At 40.3% G+C, this 7,744-nt stretch overlaps 1 protein-coding gene across 11 annotated transcripts in view; it reads right to left on the reverse strand.

The window, feature by feature from the left end:
* The window catches only part of AMBRA1 (autophagy and beclin 1 regulator 1), a 164,477-nt gene extending 157,036 nt beyond the window's left edge, over positions 1 to 7,441 (reverse strand). For 10 of the 11 annotated variants that reach the window (XM_045808699.2, XM_045808697.2, XM_045808695.2 and 7 more), the window contains exon 1: positions 7,098 to 7,441. The gene's annotated coding sequence lies outside the window, so the exon portion shown is untranslated. Of the gene's footprint in view, positions 1 to 6,879; positions 6,997 to 7,097 lie in introns of those variants that run through there. The other variant, XM_087854784.1, reaches the window with a different exon arrangement.
* Positions 7,442 to 7,744: the final 303 nt, after the last annotated feature.

The raw sequence follows: 7,744 nt of genomic DNA on the forward strand, positions 1-7,744 counted from the left end.
TTAGTATAGTGGTAGTAGTTTAGAGAGTTTAGAATTGTTTAAAGTAGTTTAGAATCAATATAATTTAGGGATTAAGAGCAAGAGACTACGGTGCCAGACTGCTTGGATTCCAATCCTGGTGCTGCCACTAACTAGCTCAAAGACCTTGGGCAAACTGCTTAACCTCTCTGTGCCACAACCTCCATGTCTATGAAATGGGGACAATAAAAGTACCTACACCATAAAACTGTTTTAAGAATAAAAAGAATCAATGACACAAAGCATTTGGTACAGTACCTGGCACAAAGCACTTCAATAAGCACCGGTTCTGATCAGCTCTTACTATGGCAGCTACAACACTTACCACAGTGGTGGACATTCAATAAACATTTATTGAATAGATGAATGAAAAAAACAAGACTCCACTATAATCATTAAATAGTTTTTTTTTTAAGATTTTATTTATTTATTTGACAGAGAGAGAGCCAGCGAGAGAGGGAACACAGGCAGGGGGAGTGGGAGAGGAAGAAGCAGGCTCCCAGCGGAGAAGCCTGATGTGGGGCTCGATCCCAGAACCCCGAGATCACACCCTGAGCCGAAGGCAGACACTTAACGACTGAGCCACCCAGGCGCCCCTAAATAGGTTTTTAAAATGACAGAGCAGGAATATTACAGAGACTTCAGAGAGGAAAACAAAAACAGTTAAGGCAAAGACTGAAGCCACTCACAATTTATAATGGCATATAGGGACAAGAGCAATAAAAAAGCTAACTCTACTGGATTCCCAGTTTTCACCACTATATATAAAATATGTTCACTCTTCCAGAAGTTTACCCAAGGTGATGTGGTAGCTTTGACTTTTCCCTAAATATCATTCTTTTCCGTGCCTTAAGTCAACTTCTTCCAAATACTTCAGGCACCAATCACAGTTCAAATAGATGGTAAAATTCAGATGCTAAAATTTTTCTACCTGTTTTGCAAAGAAATGTTCCTCTGTTCCTAAAATAGCTCTGGCCTGTTTTACCACACATATTACAGAATCCTCAAAATTTTGCCATTTCTCTATTTGGAATTCTTTCAGACACGGTTGCTTTCTAGGTTTCTCTTTCCCAGTAAAGATGCATCCTCTAATTTGAAGCACGTTGAGAGAAAGGAGGGACAATATGCTGCTTTAAATTCTTATTCCCTATTCAAGTTTTCTCTAAAGACACTAAACTTCAATTTAAGCATCACTATTGCTTGTTTTTGTTTTGGGGAACATATAATCTTTATTGTGCTACAATAATAATACTGAAAATGGTAACAGCTGTCATATATAGCGCTATCTGCTGTTCTAAATGTTTTAAGTATATTAACTCATTCAATTCTCACATCTGTATGGTATTCTACACATGAGGAAAGGCACAGAGAGGTTAAGTAACTTGCCCAAGTTGCAGAGCTAGTAAATAGTGGCCCTGGGATTTGGACTCAGACTGCCTGACTCCAAGAATCAGTGCCACTAGGCTGTTATTCAAGAGTCTGGGAAGACATGTTTTTCTACCCTGTTTTCACTGGTCAGCTAGACTGAACAACTCCAATTCTCTCCACAAATCAAGCAGGCATATTAATCCTGTGCATCTCAGCAAAATTTCAAATGTTTCAATACATCATAAACATACACACCTAAGACAAAGTAATTTTGGTTCACAGAAGAATGAATATATAATCTAGCCTGGGAAGCAGAAATAAACAATTGATGAAATCATGAAATGGTCAATTTGCCTCACTTGATTCTATGAATAGAAATACAATTCCAATAGTAAAAAAAAAAAAAAACAAACAACAACCTAGAAAATACTTGTAATATCTTGGAAAAAAGGTACCAAACAAGATTGTATTATTGTATTGTATATATTATATTGTACATTGTATTATTGTTTGCACATACTCAGCAGTAGCCTACATATTCCCTCTCTCAATTTCAGGACATTCCTTCTAAGTCTTTCCCTCATATAAGGCCAAGAACTTCAGCTCAGTCCCTGATACAAATAAACCTGAACGCATGTATCCAATGTTCAAATTCATTGAACTCAACTTTCAAAGAACATTTATTTTGGAAAAAATTAATAAATGAGAACCAATTAAACTCAGATCACATTAGAAGTAAAAAATTAAACTCATTAGGCAAGCAGGCTGCACATTTCTAAGTCACAGTCATCCTTTATTATGCCAAACCCAGTGTCACCATACAAGAAGTAACAAATACTACATGTAGCAATCTTAAATGAAGACTTCCATTGTGATGGCAGCAAGAAAACCTTAACCTACTGAATCATGATATGTGGTGATTGCAACTTTTTAAGGGGAATAAGGATGCCATAACTGAAGACTCTAATCCCCGTGAACACCCAGTGCCCTCCTCACTCCATCTCTCTGTCAGCCCCTATTTGTTTCTTTCAGAACACAGCCTGAGTTTCAATATTTATCAGGTACCTTGTCAACTCTGCTCCCCCCTGGAATAAACTTGGTAAGAGCAAGAACACTCACGTCTACCTTTGTATTCCAGCATCTAATGAGCATTCAATAAATATGTGCTAGATGAACAAAAGTCTGAAAAGGTAAGGGTTGAAAAAGAGTCACAATCAGGGCACCTGAGTGGCTCAGTGGGTTAAGTGTCTGCCTTTGGCACAAGTCGTGATCCCAGGGTCCTGGGATCGAGCCCCGTGTTGGGCTCCCTGCTCAGTGGGGAACCTGCTACTCCATCTGCCACTTCCCGTGCTTGTGCTCTCTCTCTCTCTCAAATAAATAAATAAAATCTTTGAAAGGAAGGAAGGGACGGTGGGAGGGAGGGAGGAAGGAAAGAGTCACAATCAAGAAATAGTTTCAAAAGGTCTGTGAGGAATATACTGTACCTTAGGAAACAACACAGTACAAGAACAGTACTCAAAGAAGAAAGGAAAAAGTTTGGGTGGATAAGTAGAGATTGTCAACCCCAAGAAGAGACAGAGAACAAGATGGAAAAGATACTAACCTACAGATGCACAGGTAAGACTAACTGGAAGAGAGGGGGTAAATATTCTCAGGCTCACCTCATAAACATGCAGCACCTAAAACTTGTCTTTCACTAGCACTTCCAGGCACTCACTCCTTTCCACCTACATATTAGTAAGCTCCTCCCGTGCTGGTTTAATGTTTGTCACCTCTATCCTCCATGACTGTCAGGCATAATGCTACCTTGAAAGAAGCAAGGTGTTCAAGAACCTAGATTACATCTACTCATCATTGTTGGAAGACAGCATAGCAGTTAATATCTGAAAAGCGCTTTATCTTTTTAAAGCAGTTTCATGTACTTTTTCTCAACAGAAGTATTATGATAGAAGTATTCTCTTTTCCATTCTTTAAATACAGATTCATAAAAGTATTCAAAGCCTTGGATTTAAATCCCAGCTCTGCTACGTACTTGCTGTGTGATCTTGGTCAAATAATTTTCTCTCTCTGAGTTCAGTATCCACTGGGGAAAATAGTATCTAACTTAAATGACTGTTGTGAGTACTGAATGAGATAATACACGTGAAGAACATGACAAAGTAAATGCCCAATAAAGGGCAGTAACCTGTCCTATGGCCTCCTTAAATAATTTGTAAAGGATTTCTCAGCGAAGGAAGCTCATAAACCTAGGATTTAAACCCAGGTCTCCTGATTCCTTAATCTGTTTTCTTCTCACCACATCACTTTGGCAGACTGCCATATACTACTGGGCATATAATACATTCCGACAATAACTGATCACAAAATTTTCATCTATCAGTAACTAATTTTAGCTTTGCAAAAAGGGAGACAATAGATCTAATTAACTTGGGGGGAGAAGGGGTTTGCAAATATAAAATATAAATTACCCCCAAACCACAGGACAGGTTGTACCATAGTACTTCTGTACAAACAGAAATTATGACAAGAAACAGAAAGTTCTCTCGGGGTTTATGAGAAACAATTGGAGAAAGAAACGAGAATGACTATGATTAAAAGAACTTAAGGGTTTTGTGTTTTGTTTTGGGTTTTTTTGGGTAAACCAAACCACTGGGCAAAAAGATCTGCATCCCATTCCAAAATAACTCTATCAAGGCTCAGACACATCTTTTAAAAAAAGAGACATGGGGCGCCTGGATGACTAAGTCAGTTTGAGCTTCCAACTCTTGGTTTTGGCTCAGGTCATGGTCTCAGGGTTGTGAGTTCAAGCCCCATGTGGTGGGACTCCACACTCAGCAGGGAGTCTCCTTGAGATTCTTTCCCTCTCCCTCTGTCCCTCCCCGCCGCCCATCATGAGCACATGAGCTCGCTCGCTCTCTCAAATAAATACATAAACCTTTAAAAATAAATTTAAAAGAATTAAAAAATGGACAACTGGGTGGCTCAGTCGGTTAATCATCTGCCTTCCGCTCAGGTCATGACCGAGTCCCACGTCAGGTTCCTTACTCAGCAGGGAGCCTGATTCTCCCTCTGCCTGCAGCTTGCCCTGCTGTGCTCTCTCTTTCTCTCTAACAAATAAATAAAATCTTTTAAAAAATTGTTTAAAAAATAAAAAAATTAAAAAGAGACCTCAGTGTGCTAACAACAAAACTTTTTTTCTACTTCCTTTCAGGGCAGGATAAACGGGAATAGTGAGATAAGTTGTCAACATTCATGAAGACCCTTGAAGATCATAAATGTTTAGATTCAGTATTAATAAGGAACAGAAAAGAGCATGATCAAAAAATAAAAGTTTTGGGGCGCCTGGCTAGTTCAGCCAGTAGAGAATGCAATTCTTGATCTCAGGGTCATGAATTCAAGCCCCATATTGGATGTGGAGCTTACTTTAAAAAAAAAATAAAAGTTTCATAAGTTTCCTAACATGTTAAAAATATTTTGAAAATTATACAGTATAAAAAGAAGTTATTACAGTTAATAAAAATAACCAATTGTTTTCAAATGATATATAATCTTTTCCAAGTGACAGACATAACTCCTTCCAGGATAAGTTCTAGAAGATACTGAAAGAAGTTCACATCTTTAATAAACCCCAAGAACTTTCTCACTAAAAGAGAAAACAGAACAATTAAGTCACATTCTGAACCCATAAATTTCTGAAAGGAAATCCAAAAGAGAGCCTGATCTGACACCAACAGAACAGCAAAAGATGTAACCAAGAAAGGTAAACAGTGGAGTGAATTTCTATTACAAAGCAGGGTAGAAGCTGATTAGAAGCTTTATCCCTATAACCCCACCACCAGCACCACAACCAAATTTCCTGTCTTCTTCAATCCAACTTAAACCTCTGCTAATTATTTCCTACAGAAACATAACAAAATGTTCCTAACATTTTCTATGACATTCATAGCAAACTTCATCTATTATTTAGCATTAATTAGGAGTTGCTGAAACACTACACTAACTACAAATTTTATGCAGAATCAATCCCCAGGAGATAATGTCACTTCCTTCTCTAAATTCTTTCCTGTTATAAATTTCTCTTCTACCGTAAAAACTTTTCCAGAGACCACACATTCTTACCCTAACTTCCTAATGTAGATTCTTCAGTCTGGTGGCTCTTCATTAAACCCTTTCTGGAAGTACTGAGGTCCTGATAACTAGGAAATCACTCAGGATCAAAGGCCCTACATTTAAATATTACTGACCTCAAAAAAAAAAATTAGAGGAATGATAATTTTTCCAAAACTCATGAGAATTCTAAAATTGTTAAAAAAAAATAGATTTGTATAGTTTCCATCTAAGAACTAGAAATTTAGTCTGTTTTCTCTTAAAACCACTATCCTACTGATTTCACATACTATGGAAATACTTATTCAACAGAGAATGACCTCTAGCCTGAATACATTTTTTTTTCAACAAAGAAGCTACACAAATTAGGATCGTGACACTGTATCCAATGAAAATAAAATGAGTAAGAACACTTAGTCCCCAAAGTTTCCAAGTTGGGAGAGAAAAGGAAAACACAACAGAGTTGCTGGAATTTTAACTTTCTATTTAAATATCTCAATATTTGAATTATTCTTACACACAACCTGTTAAGTATATTCATAACTAAACCACTAATCAAATATAATAAAAATGTTCCAAAGGGACTCCTTGGGTTTCCTCTGGATTCTTCCTAGAAAGCAAATTCTCAAGACAAATATCTGATTTCAAAATCTTGACCATCCTCCGTTGGACATTAACCACTTAAACACCATAGTTGGAAGATTTCCACTGAGAACAAGCTGAGGGGAAGGAGAAGAAATAAGTATCAACCAGAAAGCAAACTGGACAGCAAAAGAAATTTTCTATCAAGAAACAGAATTGTCATTGCTATTCTCACGAAAATGATACAGACTTTGACAAGCAAAACCAGCATGGTCTCTTTACTTATGAAGTACCAGTGACAAAATCTGTATTCCTAGGTAGGAGGGAACACAAACGACAAGTCACTGTGCGCATAAAGTGACAGGTAAATAGAAAGAGAAATAAAAAAAGAACTTGTAAATGGCAAACACACACACACACACACACACACACACACACACACACACCCAAAACCCCGACTTAAGGTGCATTTAAAGATCTGTTGGGGACATGGGGGAAAACTCAAGTACCAGAACTCAGTCTCACTTTCCCTACCCTCAAAAAGCAAGAACATGACACTTCGCTCAGAGTAGCCAGGGGGCCATGTTCCACTTGCCTCCACCTACTCAAAGGTCCCTTCAAAGGCCGGACTCAGAGGGGGTCCCCAGCGTAATTGAGTCATGACACCCAAAGCCTTGGGGGTGGGGAAGTGGGAGGAGAAACGGAGGGTCAAAACGCGCAATGCTCTATCCGTTCCTGGAAAGCGATATTCCCCCCACACTAGGGGTGCCAACACCCGCTCTAGACCCAACATCCCCTCCCTACCGAACCGCGCAGGCAGCCCGAGCATCTCTCCCTCCTTCCGGCCTCTCCCTCAGTTCCCCGCCGCCTCTTCGACCGCGCCCCCGAACGCAGCCGGGTAGCTCCTCCTCCGGCCGTGTCTCGGCGGCCGAGCCGCCCGCCCACCCGCCGGCGCCAAGGTCTTCTCAACCCGCCGGCGGAAGGATGCCGGGCCGGGCCTCCCAGGCTCCTCCCGGGCCTACCTGCAAGGCGGGCGGGGGCTCCGTCTGCAGCCCAGCGGGGGACTCAGCCACCGACAGGAAGAGGCAGGAAGGAAGCAAAGGGTCCGCTCTACCGACCAGCGGGAGAAAGCAGCCTGAGCGAGGGGCCTCGCGGATAAGTCAGCCTTCGACCCGGCGCCGCCGCCGCTCAGGAGACATCAAGCAAGAAGACGGCGCAAAAGATCACCGAATACACGAACGCCCCAGACATCATAGGAAGAGCGCCCGAGCAATCGTTCAAGGAAGTGCAGTCGAGCGCGGAAAAACAGCTCAGCTCCAACTCTAGGTCCGACTCCTGTCCAAGGCATGAATAAACAAACCCAGATCATAAGCCGTGGAGTAAAGTAGGTGCTTCTGCCATTTTCTGTGTTGGTTGCCAGCTAAGTTGTTGAGAGCACTGGAGTTTTTCTTGGGTGTTGAAGATCAACTCATTGCACAATAACACTTGGCAATTCCGCGACTACGGTATGGACTCCTAACACTATCCCAACTGAGCAAGTGTGACTCTTAGTTTCCTCACGGACAGTGAGGAAAATAAATATATATACATATACATATATATGACATATACATATAAATATACATATATATGACAGAGACAATGAGAGAAAATCCAGACTGAGAAACAA

The sequence above is a fragment of the Ursus americanus genome, chromosome 24 (genome assembly GCF_024610735.1).
Source record: "Ursus americanus isolate L20-20 chromosome 24, mUrsAme1.1.p, whole genome shotgun sequence".
Taxonomy (NCBI): Eukaryota; Metazoa; Chordata; class Mammalia; order Carnivora; family Ursidae; genus Ursus; species Ursus americanus.